Genomic DNA, 20,293 nt, shown 5'->3' on the forward strand with positions numbered 1-20,293 from the left:
CTCATGGTTTCCAGGGGAAGGGATAGTTACAGACTTTGGGAAGATCATGTGCACACTGCTATATTTAAAATGGATAACCAACAAAAACTTATTGTATAGCACATGGAACTCTGCTCAATGTTATGTGCCAGCCTGGATGGAAGGGGGCATCTGGGGGAGAATGGATACATGTATATATATAGCTGAGTCCCTTCACTGTTCATCTGAAACTATCACAACATTGCTAACTGCCATACTGCAATAGAAAATGTTTTCTGTGTTAAAAAATAAAAATTAAGTTAAAAAATACAGGTACTAACTTGTAGTCCATTTTGTGGATATGATCACAAGATTTCAACCTGGAGTGAGATCAAGTCCCATGTTCCAGAGTTTTAAGAGAGATATTACCTCGAAGAGGAAATTACTATAAGGAAATTCTGGTGATCTTCATTAGAATAGAACTGATCTTAGAACTAGGAGGTAACTTAAAAATCAACTGGTTCAACATCCTCACTTTACAAAATAAAGCAGTAGCCTATAGTTAGCTTATGGCAAAACTAAGGGTAGAATATCCATTTCCCAGCCTCATCCCACAGCATTAAGTTACTTAATTCTTCGTAACTTCCAAGATTAGGAAGGAGTAGAGAAGAGTGGAATTCTGCATTTTGCTTTGGAAAAGTTCCATCTTCTTGGCAAAGCTTCATACTCCTAATTGCATAAATGACCTATTGAATCAATATTTATTTTATCTACATCATTCAAAACTCCTTTCTTTGGTAAAGAGAGATATAGTCCTCCCTTGGTATGTGAAAGGGATTAGTTCTAGGACCTTCTCTTTCCCATGGATACACAAATCCCTGGATGCTCACGTTCCTCTATAAAATAGCACAGAATTTGCATGTAACCTATGCACATCCTCCTATAAACTTTAACTTTTTTCCTTCCTCTTTTGAGATATAATTAACATATAGCATGAAATAAGTTTAAGATACACAGCATAATTATTTGATTTACATGCATCATCATTTACACAATATATTTAGTGAACAGCCATCATTTCATATAGATACAAAAATGAATAGAAAAAAACTTTTCCTTGTGATGAGAACTCTTAGGATCATTCTTTTGACAACCCTCATATCTAACATACAACAGTGCTAATTATATTTATCATGTACATTACACCCCAGTACTTATTTATCTTATTGTCATATACATTACATCCAAAGTACTTATCTATCTTATAACTGGAAGTTTGACCTTTTGACTGCCTTCATCTAATTCACCCTCCCTATACCAGTACCTCTGGTAACCACGAATATGATCTCTTTTTCTGTGAGTTTGCTTGTTTGCTTTGAAGTATAATTGACCTGCAACACTGCGCTCTTGGTAGACAACAAAGTGATTCGATATTTCTATTTCAAAATGATCATCATGATAATTCTCGTTATAATACTCTACAAAGATACTACATAATTATTGACTATATTTCCCACTGCAAATGGTGACTATAGCCATGAGATTAAAAGAGGTTTGCTCTTGGAAGAAAAACTATGACAAACCTAGACAGCATATCGAAAAGAAGAGACATTACTTTGCTGACAAATGTCCATATAGTCAAAGCTATGGTTCTTCCAGTAGTCATGTATGGATGTGAGAGTTGGACCATAAAGAAGGCTGAGTGCCGAAGAAATGAAGCTTTTGAACTGTGGTGCTTGAGAAGACTCTTGAGAGTCCCTTGGACTGGAAGGAGATCAAACCAGTCAATCCTAAAGGAAATTGACTCTAAATATTCACTGGAAGGACTGATGCCAAAGCTAAAACTCCAATACTTTGACCACCTGATGTGAAGAACTGACTCATTTGAAAAGACCCTGATGCTGGGAAAGATTGAAGGCAGGAGGAGAAACGGGGTGACAGAGGATGAGATGGTTGGATGGCATCACCGACTCAAAGGACATGAGATTGAGCAAGGTATGGGAGATGGTGAAGACTGTGTGTGCTGCAGTCCATGGGGTCAGAAAGCACTGGAAACAACTTAGTGACTAAACAACAACAGCAGTATTTCCCACACTCTCCATTGTATACCTCTAATTCATTTATTTTGTATCTGGAAGTCTGTATATCTTATTAATCTCCCTCTTGTATTTCTCTCCTTCCATATACTTTAAATCATCTCTAGATAAGTAAAATACCTTATACAATGTAAATCCTATGTAAAGAGTTATCTGAATGGAAAATTCAAGTTTTGCTTTGTGAAACTTTCTAGAATACTTTGTTAATACCTTCCAAATAGCAGTAGGTTGGATCCATGGATGCAGAACCCCTGTATATGGAGGGCCAATTAAAGAGTTAAATGACAAGATTCTAGTCATAAACTTCTTATAATCAGTGACAAAAGTCAGGGGGAAAAAAAAGGGAAAAAACAAGAGCTACAAAGCTGACAAAAACTGTCTCTACTGAACACTGCAAGCAGGGTGTGAGAGAACCAACACAGTATCACTTTGCATAAAATCTTTTTACAGGGCAGTCTTCAAGGAAAGTCTAACAAATGGCTCCCCTCTCTAAGCTCATCTGTATAACTATACGCAGTAATGAAATCATCTGCAATCCAACTAGACTTCATTAAAAATACATATTTATTATATGTACAATCATTTGTGATCCTTAATAAAATGCAATTTTTGTAACAATAACAATGGCTTATTAAACCATATCTTATGAATGCCTTTATAAGGTGGGCAGTAACCCCTGGACCCCGGTCTGTGTTGCTGTTAACAGTAACCTCTATGTTTTCAGAAAATGCAATAATAGAGTCAACATTGCAAAAGAATAGAATCCACCCCTGTACTAACAAGATCTAGAATTTTGAGGACTGGAAGTTGAGCATGCAGCAATGTTACTCCTATGGGGATATTTTCTTGTGCTGTAAATTCAGGTACAGCTTGTGTTGGCCCTGCTGGAAGCTCATAGTATCACAGTAAGATGTCACTCTGCTTGCTGGACAAACTCAATGATTAATTCATGTTTCCACTGCAGAATGTCAAAGGACGAGAGTCACAGTTTAAAAGTTACATCAGATATCAAAAAGACATGGAATAAAAAAGTGTTTCCAAGTGTGAAATTTAAACATTTGGAGTGTAGCTAGTCAAAGTACTAGTGTCTCTAAGAAGATGGAGCATTATTTAGTAATAAGAAATATTTGTTGGATTTTATTGCTACAATTTTTCAATTATACTTAAATCATGAGGAAAGAATTCTGAAAAAAAAAATTATTTCTGCGAGCCAAAGTTTAAGCAACTTAACCCAACCATATTTAAGAGAAATAAAGTCATAGAATGAATTACAAGGAAATATGTTCTTTGAAATTTTGGTAAGTAATAAAGTAAAAATGTTTCTACATTTTTCTATTTAGAGGTCAGCCCTCTTACAAATATATTAGTATAAACATACCGAATTACAAGGAAGTATGTTCTTTGAAATTTTGGTAAGCAATGAAGTAAAAATGTTTCTACATTTTTCTATTTAGAGGTCAGCCCTCTTACAAATATATAAATGGAAACATTCACATAGTATTGTGGGTGAACGCATTTACGTTGTACACAAGCAAGTATGGCTAAACACTGAAATATATGGTTTAATCCATTATGTATTTATGTTCTGAAATATCTTTGGCTAGAGACTAGAGTTTTGGCTTTATAAACAACTCTACTATCAGGGTTATGATAAATAAACATGTCTACACGTTTCAAAGTGACATACACAGGATAAATCCCTGCCACTTTAGGGCAAGATTACCAGAGTGTGAGATACAAGATGTTGTAGACAGTTGGAGAAGGAAGAAGTGAATGTCGAATTACTATTTTTAATACGAAATTAATTAGAAGCTCTCTTGTTTTCTGCTTTCCTCTTCCACTGAGGAGACTACTGTTTATTAAAGATGCCACCAAAAAACACTTAAAACATATCCTGTTTTAGAAAAATGCAGTTTAAACAATCAAAAGACTTTAAAATGTTGTATAAATCTAATTATGCTTTCGGGCTCCCTGGTGGCTCAGGGGTAAAGAATCCACCTGCCAATGCAGGAGACACAAGAGACTTGGGTCCAATCCCTGGGTCAGAAAGGTCCCCTGGAGTAGGAAATGGCAACCTGCTATAGTATCCTTGCCTGGGATATTCCATCGACAGAAGAACTTGGTGGTCTGCACCCCCTGGACTCACAAAGAGTCAGACAGAGCTGAGTGACTGAGAATGCCCACACAACTATGCTTGATTCCTAAAGTCTTTTCTTCTTTCCTCAGAATAAGAGGACTCAACGAGTGTATATTCCACAGACAAAGTTGCTTAATGCATTTAAGAAAAGCAGAATTAGACTGTAGCATTTCATTCTCAGCACACAGGAACAACCACCTTTATGTCTTCATGTTACACCTCAACATAAAATATGCATGCTTTATCCTTGACCCAGGGATTGAACCTGGGTCTCCTGCATTGCAGGCAGATTCTTTAACATCTGAGCGACCAGGGAAGCCCATAGAGAATTATATTTCAAGTATTTATTAAAATAGAATTTGAACTTATAGTTAACAGGGGGGAGTGGTGGGTGTTGGTAGATAGGGCGTTGGAATTGAAATGTATGCTCTGTTATATCCAAAATGGATAACCAGGAAGGACCCACTATATAGCACAAGAAACTCTGTTCAGTATTCTGTAACAACTTAATTGGAAAAAGAATTTGAAAAGGGGTGAAAAGTGAAAGTGTTGGTCACTCAGTCATGTCTGACTCTTTGCAACCCCCTGGACTGCAGCCCATCAGGCTTCTCTGTCCATATTTTCCAGTCAAGGATACTAGAGTGGTTTGCCATTTCCTTCTCTGGGGTATCTTCCCGACCCAGGGATTGAACCTAGTTCTCCCATATTGCAGGCAGATTCTTTACCTTCTGAGCTACCAGGGAAACCCTCTGAAAAGGGGTAGAAACATGTATATATATGGCTGAGTCACTTTGTTGTATAACTGAAACAAACACAGCAATGTTAATCAACTATACTCCAAAATAAAACAAAAAGTTTAAATAATTTTAAAAAATTGAATTTAAATGTTTTGTATTACCTGTGGGCCAACTGGGTTAAAACCTTTTTAATGTCTAAATAAGTTTTCTTATTTTACATATAAATAGATGAATACAAATGTATAACATAATATTTAAAGTAAAGCCTAATTTTATTATCAAAGCATATGTTTTCCATTGATTTCCACTATGCTGAGTACTGCCATTTTAAGAATAGTGGGCATGAAAACTTCCACATTTTTAGCTTTGAGGTTCCTGTCTAGCTTCTCTTCATATTACATGAGGTATCCTGGTACTATATTTTTACTTGAAAACCCATATTCTTCTATGTGGATCAACATAGAAGTTTAAGGATAAAAAATAAAATTCAATTTAAAAACAGTACATTTCTGACTTTACTAATAAAGTATAAATTTTTCAGCTCAGTTCAGTTCGGTTCAGTCGCTCAGTCATGTCCGACTATTTGAGATCCCATGAACCAGAGCATGCCAGGTCTCCCTGTCCATCAGTAATTCCTGGAGTTCACCAAAACCCATGTCCATTGAGTCAATGATGCCATCCAACCATCTCATCCTCTGTTATCCCCTTCTCCTCCTGCCTTCAATCCTTCCCAGCCTCAGGGTCTTTTGCAGTGAGTCAGCTCTTAACATCAGGTGGCCAAAGTATTGGAGTTTCAGCTTTAACATCAGTCCTTCCAATGAACACCCAGGACTGATTTCCTTTAGGATGGACTGGTTGGATCTCCTTGCAGTCCATGGGACTCTCAAGAGTCTTCTCCAACATCACAGTTCAAAAGCATCAATTCTTTGGCACTCAGCTTTTTTAAAGCCCAACTCTCACATCCATACATGACTACTGGAAAAACTATAGCATTGACTAGACAGACATTTGTTGACAAAGTAACGTCTCTGCTTTATAATATGCTGTCTAGGTTGGTCATAACTTTCCTTCCAAGGAGCAAGCGTCTTTTAATTTCATGGCTGCAGTCACCATCTGCTGTGATTTTGGAGCCCCCCAAAATAAAGTTTCTCACTGTTTCCACTGTTTCCCCATCTATTTCTGATGATGTGATAGGACCAGATGCCACGATCTTAGTTTTCTGAATGTTGAATTTTAAGCCAACTTTTCCACTCTCCTCTTTCACTTTCATCAAGAGTCTCTTCAATTTCTCTTCACTTTCTCCCATAAGGGTGATGTCATCTGCATATCTGAGGTTATTAACATATCTCCCGGCAATCTGGATTCCAGCTTGTGCTTCTTCCAGCCCAGCATTTCTCATGATGTACTCTGCATATAAGTTAAATAAGTAGGGTGACAATATACAGCCTTGACGTACTCCTTTTCCTATTTGGAACCAGTCTGTTGTTCCATGTCCAGATCTAACTGTTGCTTCCTGACCTGCATACAGGTTTCTCAAGAGGCAGGACAGGTGGTCTGGTATTCCCATCTCTTTCAGAATTTTCCACAGTTTATTGTGATCCACACAGTTAAAGGCTTTGGCATAGTCAATAAAGCAGAAATAGATGTTTTTTGGAACTCTGTTGTTTTTTCAATGATTCAGGGAATGTTGGCAATTTGATCTCTAGTTCCTCTGCCTTTTCTAAAACCCCAGCTTGAACTTCTGGAACTTCACAGTTCATGTACTGCTGAAGCCTGGCTTGGAGAATTTTGAGCATTACTTTATAGTGCATTCAGTTCAGTTCAGTTCAGTTGCTCAGTTGTGTCTGACTCTTTGCGACCCCAAGAATCGCAACATGGCAGGCCTCCCTGTCCATCACCAACTCCTGGAGTTCACCCAAACTCATGTGCATCAAGTCAGTTATGCCATCCAGCCATCTCATCCTCTGTCATCCCCTTCTCCTCCTGCCCCCAATCCCTCCCAGCATCAGGGTCTTTTCCAATGAGTCAACTCTTCACATGAGGTGGCCAAAGTATTGGAGTTTCAGCCTCAGCATCAGTCCTTCCAATGAACACCCAGGACTGGTCTCCTTTAGGACGGACTTGTTGGATCTCTTTGCAGTCCAAGGGATTTGCAAGAGTCTTCTACAGCACCACAGTTCAAAAGTATCAATTCTTCGGTGCTCAGCTTTCTTTGTAGTCCAACTCTCACATCCATACATGTTAGATGAGTGCAATTGTGCAGTAGTTTGAGCATTCTTTGGCATTGCCTTTCTTAGGTATTGGAATGAAAACTGACCTTTTCCAGTTCTGGGGCCACTGCTGAGTTTTCCAAATTTGCTGGCATACTGAGTGCAACAGTTTCACAGCATCAACTTTTAGGATTTGAAATAGCTCAACTGGAATTCCATCTAGCTTTGTTCCTAGTGATGCTTCCTAAGGCCCATTTGACTTCACATTCCAGAATGTCTGGCTCTAGGTGAGTGATCACACCATTGTGATTATCTGGGTCATGAAGATCTTTTTTATACAGTTCTGTGTATTCTGGCCACCTCTTCTTAATATCTTCTGCTTCTGTTAGGTCCATACCATTTCTGTCTTTTACTGTGCCCATCTTTGCATGAAATGTTCCCTTGGTATCTCTAATTTCTTTGAAGATATCTAGTCTTTCCCATTCTGTCATTTTCCTCTATTACTTTGCATTGATCCCTGAGGAAGGATTTCTTATCTCTCCTTGCTATTCTTTGGAACTCTGCATTCACATGCTTATATCTTTCCTTTTCTCCTTTGCTTTTCACTTAACTTCTTTTCACAGCTATTTGTAAGGCCTCCTCAGACAGCCATTTTGCTTTTTTGCATTTCTTTTCCATGGGGATGGTCTTGATCCCTGTCTTCTTTACAATGTCATGATCCTCTGTCCATAGTTCATCAGGCACTCTATCTATCAGATCTAGTCCCTTAAATCTATTTCTCACTTCCACTGTATAATAAGGGATTTAATTTAGGTCATACCTGAATGGTCTAGTGGTTTTCCCTACTTTCTTCAATTTAATTCTGAATTTGGCAATAAGGAGTTCTTGATCTGAGCCACAGTCAGCTCCTGGTCTTGTTTTTGCTGACAGTATAGAGCTTCTCCATCTTTGGCTGCAAAGAGTATAATCAATCTGACTTCAGTATTGACCATCTGGTGATGTCCATGTGTAGAGTCTTCTCTTGTGTTGTTGGAAAAGGGTGTTTGCTATGACCAATGTGTTCTCTTGGCAAAACTCTATTAGCCTTTGCCCTGCTTCATTCTGTACTCCAAGGCCAAATTTGCCTGTTACTCCAGGTGTTTCTTGACTTCCTACTTTTGCATTCCAGTCCGCTATAATGAAAAGGACATCTTCTTTGGGTGTTAGTTCTAAAAGGTCTTGTAGGTCTTCATAGACCTGTTCAACTTCAGCTTCTTCAGCATTACTGGTTGGGGCATAGACTTGGGTTACTGTGATATTGAATCGTTTGCCTTGGAAACGAACAGAGATTATTCTGTCGTTTTTGAGATTGCATCCAAGTACTGCATTTTGGACTCTTTTATTGACTATGATGGCTACTCCATTTCTTCTAAGCGATTCTTGCCCACAGTAGTAGATATAAGGGTCATCTGAGTTAAATTCACCCATTCCAGTCCGTTTTAGTTCGCTGATTCCTAGAATGTGGACGTTCATTCTTGCCATCTCCTGTTTGACCACTTCCGATTTGCCTTGATTCATGGACCTGACATTTCAGGATCCTATGCAATATTGTTCTTTACAGCATCGGACCTTGCTTCTATCATCAGTGCATCCACAACTGGGTGTTTTTGCTTTGGCTCCATCCCTTCATTCTTCCTGGATTATTTTTCCACTGATCTCCAGTAGCATATTGGGCACCTACCGACCTGGGGAGTTCATCTTTCAGTGTCTTACCTTTTTGCCTTTTCATAGTGTAATTTTTTTTTTTCCATACATTTTTGTTTAGGAGAAATAGTTGTGTTTTTCCTAGCTTTTACACACCTTATTTTCTGTTCATATCAGATCAGATCAGTCACTCAGTCGTGTCCGACTCCTTGCGACCCCATGAATCGCAGCACGCCAGGCCTCCCTGTCCCTCACCAACTCGCGGAGTTCACTCAGACTCACGTCCATCGAGTCAGTGATGCCATCCAGCCATCTCATCCTCTGTCATCCCCTTCTCCTCCTGCCCCCAATCCCACCCAGCATCAGAGTCTTTTCCAGTGAGTCAACTCTTCACATGAGGTGGCCAAAGTACTGGAGTTTCAGGTTTAGCATCATTCCTTCCAAAGAAATCCCGGGGCTGATCTCCTTCAGAATGGACTGATTGGATCTCCTTGCAGTCCGAGGGACTCTCAAGAGTCTTCTCCAACACCACAGTTCAAAAGCATCAATTCTTCGGCACGCAGCCTTCTTCACAGTCCAACTCTCACATCCATACATGACCGCAGGAAAAACCATAGCCTTGACTAGATGAAACTTTGTTGGCAAAGTAATGTCTCTGCTTTTGAATATGCTATCTAGGTTGGTCATAACTTTCCTTCCAAGGAGTAAGCGTCTTTTAATTTCATGGCTGCAGTCACCATCTGAACACCCTGCATTTTGAATAACCTAATTCTATACTTTGAATTCACATCCACAGGAGGGTAAGGATTATCATTAGTCTTTTAGGCTTTGTCTCTTTAATAATACCAGGAAATTGTGGTTAAGTTAATGGCACACAGATTCTTCTCACAAAAGGTTATAAGACCTAATGCTTTTATAGTATTCTAACAACCTTCATTCTCTAATATTGGTGCTGCTGCTGCTAAGTCCCTTCAGTCGTGTCCAACTCTGTGTGACCCCATAGATGGCAGCCCACCAGGCTCCCCCATCCCTGGGATTCTCCAGGCAAGAACACTGGAGTGGGTTGCCATTTCCTTCTCCAATGCATGAAAGTGAAAAGTGAAAGTGAAATCGCTCAGTCATGTCCGACTCTTAGCGACCCCATGGACTGCAGCCTACCAGGCTCCTCCGTCCATGGGATTTTCCAGGCAAGAGTGCAGGAGTGGGGTGCCATGCCTTCTCCCTAACAATAATAAGATGGCCTAATCCCTATAAGCCCATTTCTGACCTTTCAAAAGCTGCAGCTTACTTGCATGGTGATCACATGGCTTAAGAATTGTTCCAACAGTAACTTCATGTCCAAGGAATTTGATAAGGCCTTTTTCCCTACAAAGGCTCTTTTGGAGATGATGATATTACTGGTTTTCTGCCAAAAGACCTGGTGTAGAGATTTATCTCTAGTGATTTTTTTTTTCCCAAGTGACAGTTGGAACATATCCAGGAGGATAGCTGTAGAAGTATTCTTAAGTAATTTTAAGGACCCAGCTGAGGTCTTGTCAGTTGATCTGGAAAAAGCAGTGATGGCACCCCAGTGACAGATTGTCCAACTGTCCCGTTTAATACCTTTCTGTAGTAAAAATCACCACGCAGGTAAAATTCGTTGTATTTTAAAAATCATACAGATCTAACATGTGTGATTTTTAACTATATTCATACATACATGATAGAGTAAGCTTCATATTTATTAAAAGGGGATACACACTCTTTTTAAATGTATTTTATCTTGCAATAAATTAAATGCTCAATATTTTATTCCTAAAATATCCCCACTTTCATTTTGGAAGATACAAAATAATTAGTAACTTTAACTAAGGAAACAAGAAATTCTTGTTCTGAGTTTAAATACTATCCTAAATAATAAGCAAATTAATAAATAAAATGTAACAAACTAGATGGTGATCAGTGCTATGAAGATAGATAAACCATGGAAATGGGGACTTGTGGATCAGTGTTAAGATTTTAGATAAGGTTGGAAGATTAGGATGTTGAAAGAGAAAAAAAAAGTTACATTGATTCCTTGAGGCTCTAAGCTATCACCTTGGTTATGTTATTATGGTATTGGAAACCTTTGAGTCTGAGTTTTTCCTTCATGTCACCATGTGATCTTTCTGTAAAATGGGATAACAACATGCTTTGTTCAAATTTTTGCAACACATATTTGAGTGTAAAAATATTATAGGTAAATATTTGAAAAGAACAATGATTAAAGACAATGCAGAGGAGGAGCCAAGATGGCGGAGGAGTAGGACGGGGAGAACACTTTCTCCCCCACAAATTCATCAAAAGAGCATTTAAGCGTCGAGTAAATTCCACAAAACAACTTCTGAGTGCCGGCAGAGGACATCAGGCACCCAGAAAAGCAATCCAACTCTTCGAAAGGAGGTAGGAAAAAATATAAAAGACAAAAAAAGAGACAAAAGAGGGAGGGACGGAGTTCCATCCCGGGAAGGGAGTCTTAAAAAGAGAGAAGTTTCCAAACACCAGGAAACCTTCTCACTGCCGAATCTGTGCCGAGCTTTGGAAGCACAGAGGGCAACATAACAGGAAGAAAAAATAAATAAACAATTAAAACTCGAAGATTGCGAGTCCTACGGTAACTCCCCCAGCGGAGAAGCAGCGCAGACGCCTGCACACGCCATTAGCAAGCGGGGGCTGGGCAGGGAGGCGCAGCGCGGGCTGCATCGCTTAGAGTAAGAATCTGGCCTGAATACCCTGAGCACTATCTGAGCAAAATAATTTGGGCTAGCAAACCAGACTGTGGGATATCTACCACGCGAAAAGCCAGCCCTAACCTAAGACCGCCAGGCCCGCGCACGGAACAAAGGACTGAACAGAGATAGCTGGCTACAGACCTTCCCCCTCCAGTGACAGGCAGCCAGAGCCGGAAGGGGGCAATCGCAGCCCCAGAGAGACATTATCTATAAAACTGTAAGCAGGCTTCTTTGCTAACTAAAACTTCTTGGGGGTCTGGACGGTTAACATCTGCCTGAGAAGGTGCGCTGGTTTTACACCCAGATAACCGAGTGGCGGGGAGGCGATAAGTCGCAGCATTGGCGCTTGCCAAACACCTCATCACCTGAGCTGCTCGGACCTGGGAAGAGCACAAAACTCAGGCCCAACTGAGTCTGCGCCTCTGAGGACTACCCGAGTGCCTGAACCTGAGCGGCTTGGACCTGGGAGGCACATGCAACCCAGGGCCAGCCTCGGATTGTTCCCGGCGGAACAACCTAGAGCCCGAGCAGTGTGGGCAGGGAGGCTACACGCGCCGTGAGCGGGGGCAGACCCAGTGTGGCTGAGGCACTGCGAGCGCACGCCAGTGTTATTTGTTTGCAGCATCCCTCCCTCCCTCCCCACAGCGCGACTGAACAAAGAGAAGAAATACAGCTCCACCCATCAGAACACCGACACAAGCTTCCCGAACCAGGAAACCTTGACAAGCCACCTGTACAAACCCACACACAGCGAGGAAAAGCCACAATAAAGAGAACTCCACAAACTGCCAGAATACAGAAAGGACACCCCAAACTCAGCAATTTAAACAAGATGAAGAGACAGAGGAATAGCCAGCAGATAAAGGAACAGGATAAATGCCCACCAAACCAAACAAAAGAGGAAGAGATAGGGAATCTACCTGATAAAGAATTCCGAATAATGATAGTGAAATTGATCCAAAATCTTGAAATTAAAATGGAATCACAGATAAATAGCTTGGAGACAAGGATTGAGAAGATGCAAGAAAGGTTTAACAAGGACCTAGAAGAAATAAAAAAGAGTCAATATATAATGAATAATGCAATAAATGAAATTAAAAACACTCTGGAGGCAACAAATAGTAGAATAACAGAGGCAGAAGATAGGATTAGTGAGTTAGAAGATAGAATGGTAGAAATAAGTGAATCAGGGAAAATAAAAGAAAAACGAATTAAAAGAAATGAGGACAATCTCAGAGACCTCCAGGACAATATTAAACGCTACAACATTCGAATCATAGGGGTTCCAGAAGAAGAAGACAAAAAGAAAGACCATGAGAAAATACTTGAGGAGATAATAGTTGAAAACTTCCCTAAACTGGGGAAGGAAATAATCACCCAAGTCCAAGAAACCCAGAGAATCCCAAACAGGATAAACCCAAGGCGAAACACCCCAAGACACATATTAATCAAATTAACAAAGATCAAACACAGAGACCAAATATTAAAAGCAGCAAGGGAAAAACAACAAATAACACACAAGGGAATTCCCATTAGGATAACAGCTGATCTTTCAATAGAAACTCTTCAAGCCAGGAGGGAATGGCAAGACATACTTAAAATGATGAAAGAAAATAACCTACAGCCCAGATTATTGTACCCAGCAAGGATTTCATTCAAGTATGAAGGAGAAATCAAAAGCTTCTCAGACAAGCAAAAGCTGAGAGAATTCTGCACCACCAAACCAGCTCTCCAACAAATACTAAAGGATATTCTCTAGACAGGAAACACAAAAATGGTGTATAAATTCGAACCCCAAACAATAAAGTAAATGGCAACGGGATCATATTTATCAGTAATTACCTTAAACGTAAATGGGTTGAATGCCCCAACCAAAAGACAAAGACTGGCTGAATGGATACAAAAACAAGACCCCTACATATGTTGTCTACAGGAGACTCACCTCAAAACAGGGGACACATACAGACTGAAAGTGAAGGGCTGGAAAAAGATTTTCCATGCAAATAGGGACCAAAAGAAAGCAGGAGTAGCAATACTCATATCAGATAAAATAGACTTTAAAACAAAGGCTGTGAAAAGAGACAAAGAAGGTCACTACATAATGATCAAAGGATCAATCCAAGAAGAAGATATAACAATTATAAATATATATGCACCCAACACGGGAGCACCGCAGTATGTAAGACAAATGCTAACAAGTATGAAAGGAGAAATTAACAATAACACAATAATAGTGGGAGACTTTAATACCCCACTCACACCTATGGATAGATCAACTAAACAGAAAATTAACAAGGAAACACAAACTTTAAATGATACAATAGACCAGTTAGACCTAATTGATATCTATAGGACATTTCATCCCAAAACAATGAACTTCACCTTTTTCTCAAGTGCACATGGAACCTTCTCCAGGATAGATCACATCCTGGGCCATAAAGCTAGCCTTGGTAAATTCAAAAAAATAGAAATCGTTCCAAGCATCTTTTCTGACCACAATGCAGTAAGATTAGATCTCAATTACAGGAGAAAAACTATTAAAAATTCCAACATATGGAGGCTGAACAACACGCTGCTGAATAACCAACAAATCACAGAAGAAATCAAAAAAGAAATCAAAATTTGCATAGAAACGAATGAAAATGAAAACACAACAACCCAAAACCTGTGGGACACGGTAAAAGCAGTCCTAAGGGGAAAGTTCATAGCAATACAGGCACACCTCAAGAAATAAGAAAAAAGTCAAATAAATAACCTAACTCTACACCTAAAGCAACTAGAAAAGGAAGAAATGAAGAACCCCAGGGTTAGTAGAAGGAAAGAAATCTTAAAAATTAGGGCAGAAATAAATGCAAAAGAAACAAAAGAGACCATAGCAAAAATCAACAAAGCCAAAAGCTGGTTCTTTGAAAGGATAAATAAAATTGACAAACCATTAGCCAGACTCATCAAGAAACAAAGGGAGAAAAATCAAATCAATAAAATTAGAAACGAAAATGGAGAGATCACAACAGACAACACAGAAATACAAAGGATCATAAGAGACTATTATCAACAATTATATGCCAATAAAATGGACAACGAGGAAGAAATGGACAAATTCTTAGAAAAGTACAACTTTCCAAAACTGGACCAGGAAGAAATAGAAAACCTTAACAGACCCATCACAAGCACGGAAATTGAAACTGTAATCAAAAATCTTCCAGCAAACAAAAGCCCAGGTCCAGACGGCTTCACAGCTGAATTCTACCAAAAATTTAGAGAAGAGCTAACACCTATCCTGCTCGAACTCTTCCAGAAAATTGCAGAGGAAGGTAAACTTCCAAACTCATTCTATGAGGCCACCATCACCCTAATACCAAAACCTGACAAAGATCCCACAAAAAAAGAAAACTACAGGCCAATATCACTGATGAACATAGATGCAAAAACCCTAAACAAAATTCTAGCAATCAGAATCCAACGACACATTAAAAAGATCATACACCATGACCAAGTGGGCTTTATCCCAGGGATGCAAGGATTCTTCAATATCCGCAAATCAATCAATGTTATACACCACATTAACAAATTGAAAAACAAAAACCATATGATTATCTCAATAGATGCAGAGAAAGCCTTTGACAAAATTCAACATCCATTTATGATAAAAACTCTCCAGAAAGCAGGAATAGAAGGAACATACCTCAACATAATAAAAGCTATATATGACAAACCCACAGCAAACATTATCCTCAATGGTGAAAAATTGAAAGCATTTCCTCTAAAGTCAGGAACAAGACAAGGGTGCCCACTTTCACCATTACTATTCAAAATAGTTTTGGAAGTTTTGGCCACAGCAATCAGAGCAGAAAAAGAAATAAAAGGAATCCAAATTGGAAAAGAAGAAGTAAAACTCTCACTATTTGCAGATGACATGATCCTCTACATAGAAAACCCTAAAGACTCCACCAGAAAATTACTAGAACTAATCAATGATTATAGTAAAGTTGCAGGATATAAAACCAACACACAGAAATCCCTTGCATTCCTATACACTAATAATGAGAAAACAGAAAGGGAAATTAAGGAAACAATTCCATTCACCATTGCAACGAAAAGAATAAAATACTTAGGAATATATCTACCTAAAGAAACTAAAGACCTATATATAGAAAACTATAAAACACTGGTGAAAGAAATCAAAGAGGACACTAATAGATGGAGAAATATACCATGTTCATGGATTGGAAGAATCAATATTGTGAAAATGAGTATACTACCCAAAGCAATTTATAGATTCAATGCAATCCCTATCAAGCTACCAACAGTATTCTTCACAGAGCTAGAACAAATAATTTCACAATTTGTATGGAAATACAAAAAACCTCGAATAGCCAAAGCGATCTTGAGAAAGAAAAATGGAACTGGAGGAATCAACCTACCTGACTTCAGGCTCTACTACAAAGCCACAGTTATCAAGACAGTATGGTACTGGCACAAAGACAGAAATATAGATCAATGGAACAAAATAGAAAGCCCAGAGATAAATCCACGCACATATGGACACCTTATCTTTGACAAAGGAGGCAAGAATATACAATGGATTAAAGACAATCTCTTTAACAAGTGGTGCTGGGAAATCTGGTCAACCACTTGTAAAAGAATGAAACTAGGACACTTTCTAACACCATATACAAAAATAAACTCAAAATGGATTAAAGATCTCAACGTAAGACCAGAAACTATAAAACTCCTAGAGGAGAACATAGGCAAAACACTCTCTGACATACATCACAGCAGGATCCTCTATGATCCACCTCCCAGAATATTGGAAATAAAAGTAAAAATAAACAAATGGGACCTAATTAAACTTAAAAGCTTCTGCACATCAAAGGAAACTATTAGCAAGGTGAAAAGACAGCCTTCAGAATGGGAGAAAATAATAGCAAATGAAGCAATTGACAAACAACTAATCTCAAAAATAAACAAGCAACTCCTACAGCTCAACTCCAGAAAAATAAATGACCCAATCAAAAAATGGGCCAAAGATCTAAATAGACATTTCTCCAAAGAAGACATACAGATGGCTAACAAACACATGAAAAGATGCTCAACATCACTCATTATCAGAGAAATGCAAATCAAAACCACTATGAGGTACCATTTCACACCAGTCAGAATGGCTGCGATCCAAAAGGCTACAAATAATAAATGCTGGAGAGGGTGTGGAGAAAAGGGAACCCTCTTACACTGTTGGTGGGAATGCAAACTAGTACAGCCACTATGGAGAACAGTGTGGAGATTCCTTTAAAAACTGGAAATAGAACTGCCTTATAATCCAGCAATCCCACTGCTGGGCATACACACTGAGGAGAACAGAAGGGAAAGAGACACGTGTACCCCAATGTTCATCGCAGCACTGTTTATAATAGCCAGGACATGGAAGCAACCTAGATGTCCATCAGCAGATGAATGGATAAGAAAGCTGTGGTACATATACACAATGGAGTATTACTCAGCCATTAAAAAGAATACATTTGAATCAGTTCTAATGAGGTGGATGAAACTGGAGCCTATTATACAGAGTGAAGTAAGCCAGAAGGAAAAACACCAATACAGTATACTAACGCATATATATGGAATTTAGAAAGATGGTAACGATAACCCTGTATACGAGACAGCAAAAGAGACACTGATGTATAGAACAGTCTTATGGACTCTGTGGGAGAGGGAGAGGGTGGGAAGATTTAGGAAAATGGCATTGAAACATGTGAAACGTCATGTATGAAACGAGATGCCAGTCCAGGTTCAATGCACGATGCTGGATGCTTGGGGCTGGTGCACTGGGACGACCCAGAGGGATGGTGTGGGGAGGGAGGAGGGAGGAGGGTTCAGGATGGGGAACACATGTATACTAATTAAATAATTTTCTATTAAAGAAAAAAAAGAAAAAAAAATAAAGACAATGCACCAGAAAGGAACTTAATGAGCTTCATTTAGCTTTGGACACCATCCTAGGTCATTGACACATATTAGTTAAGACTCATAATTATTATTTCCACTTGTGGATAAATAAATGGATACTTTAGAAGATTTAATGACGTCCTAACATCAGAAAGACTGTAAAGGGAGAAGGCAGGGTTTTGATCTGAGTGCCTATTGCTCCAAAGCCCAATTCCTGCAGCCCCACCTTACTGACTCTCTGAAAAAGAAGACTCTTCCATCATCACATCAATTCTTGCAATCCTTAATATCCAGTGTAATATCTTAAAAGCTTCATGTTGCTGTCATATGTTAAAATTCTTTAAACATGTCCCCTAATTACATATTATCACTCATAAAATTTATGAAGTAAGTGTTATTCAGGAAAGTGAACACAAAATGGTTATATGATCATTATGTAACCTCAATTGCCAGTGAGAAAGATAGAACTGAACCTTAGTTAGTAAACTTAAGTTAGAAAACTCTGAATCCATTTGCTTTTGTACTGTATCATACTGCTTTAAACTTTGAGTTAGAAAAATGAGGCAAGTTCAGTGAAGTTCAGTTCAATAGCTCAGTCATGTCCGACTCTTTGCAACCCCATGAACCACAGCACACCAGGCCTTCCTGTCCATCACCAACTCGCAGAGTCCCCCCAAACCCATGTCCATTGTGTTGGTGATGCCATCCAACCATCTCATCCTCTGTCGTCCCCTTCGCCTCCTGCCCTCAATCCTTCCCAGCATCAGGGTCTTTTCAAGTGAGTCAACTCTCCACATCAGGTGACCAAAGTATTGGAGTTTGAGCTTCAACATCAGTCCTTCCAATGAACACCCAGGACTGATCTCCTTTAGGATGGACTGGTTGGATCTCCTTCCAGTCCAAGGGATTCTCAACAGTCTTTTCCAACACTGCAGTTCAAAAACATTAATTCTTTGGGGTTCACCTTTCTTTATAGACCAACTCTCACATGCATACATGACCACTGGAAAAACCATAGATGAATAGATGAAACTTTGTTGGCAAAGTAATGTCTCTGCTTTTTAATATGCTGTCTAGGTTGGTCATAACTTTCCTTCCAATGAGCAAGCGTCTTTTAATTTCATTGCCGCAGTCACCATCCACAGTGATTTTGGACCCCAGAAAAATAAAGTAAGCCACTGTTTCGACTGTTTTCCCATCTATCTGCCATGAAATGATGAGACCGGATGCCATCAGATCAGATCAGATCAGTCGCTCAGTCGTGTCCGACTCTTTGCGACCCCATGAATCGCAGCACTCCAGGCTTCCCTGTCCATCACCAACTTCCGGAGTTCACTGAGACTCACATCCATCGAGTCAGTGATGCCATCCAGCCATCTCATCCTCTGCTGTCCCCTTCTCCTCTTGCCCCCAATCCCTCCTAGCATCAGAGTCTTTTCCAATGAGTCAACTCTTAGCATGAGGTGGCCAAAGTACTGGAGTTTCAGCTTTAGCATCATTCCCTCCAAAGAAATCCCAGGGCTGATCTCCTTCAGAATGGACTGATTGGATCTCCTTGCAGTCCAAGGGACTCTCAAGAGTCTTCTCCAACACCATAGTTCAAAATCACCAGTTCTTCGGTGCTCTGCCTTCTTCACAGTCCAACTCTCACATCCATACATGACCGCTGGAAAAACCATAGCCTTGACTAGACGAACCTTTGTTGGCAAAGTAATGTCTCTGCTTTTGAATATGCTATCTAGGTTGGTCATAACTTTCCTTCCAAGGAGTAAGCGTCTTTTAATTTCATGGCTGCAGTCACCATCTGCAGTGATTTTGGAGCCCAGAAAAATGAAGTCTCACACTGTTTCCACTGTTTCCCCATCTATTTCCCATGAAGTGATGGGACCGGATGCCATGATCTTCATTTTCTGAATGTTGAGCTTTAAGCCAACTTTTTCACTCTCCTCTTTCATTTTCATCAAGAGGCTTTTTAGTTCCTCTTCACTTTCTGCCATAAGGGTGGTGTCATCTGCATATCTGAGGTTATTGATATTTCTCCCAGAAATCTTGATTCCAGCTTGTGTTTCTTCCAGTCCAGCGTTTCTCATGATATACTCTGCATATAAGTTAAATAAGCAGGGTGACAATATACAGCCTTGACATACGCCTTTTCCTATTTGGAACCAGTCTGTTGTTCAATGTCCAGTTCTAACTGTTGCTTCCTGACCTGCATACAGGTTTCTCAAGAGGCAGGACAGGTAGTCTGGTATTCCCATCTCTTTCAGAGTTTTCTACAGTTTATTGTGATCCACACAGTCAAAGGCTTTGGCATAGTCAATAAAGCAGAAATAGATGTTTTTCTGGAACTCTCTTGCTTTTTCGATGATCCAACAGATGTTGGATATTTGATCTCTGGTTCCTCTGCCTTTTCTAAAACCAGCTTGAACATGTGGAAGTTCACAGTTCATATATTGCTGAAGCCTGGCTTGGAGACTTTTGAGCATTATTTTACTAGCGTGTGAGATGAGTGCAATTGTGCAGTAGTTTGAGCATTCTTTGGCATTACCTTTCTTTGGGATTGGTATTTAAACGGATGTTTTCCAGTCCTGTGGCCACTGCTGAATTTTCCAAATTTGCTGGCATATTGAGTGCAGCACTTTCACAGCATCATCTTTTAGAATTTGAAATAGCTCAACTGGAATTCCATCGCATCCACTAGCTTCGTTCATAGTGATGCTTCCTAAGGCAAAGTTTCTCCAAATCAGAAGCACTATTCTGTTTTTTTGTTCTTGCT

General features: G+C 39.5%; 1 long non-coding RNA gene across 5 annotated transcripts in view; it reads right to left on the bottom strand.

The window, feature by feature from the left end:
• LOC133253735 (uncharacterized) overlaps positions 1 to 20,293 on the bottom strand; it is a 460,793-nt gene that overhangs the window by 141,189 nt on the left and 299,311 nt on the right. The window lies entirely within an intron of this gene.

The sequence above is a fragment of the Bos javanicus genome, chromosome 1, assembly GCF_032452875.1.
Source record: "Bos javanicus breed banteng chromosome 1, ARS-OSU_banteng_1.0, whole genome shotgun sequence".
Classification (NCBI taxonomy): Eukaryota; Metazoa; Chordata; class Mammalia; order Artiodactyla; family Bovidae; genus Bos; species Bos javanicus.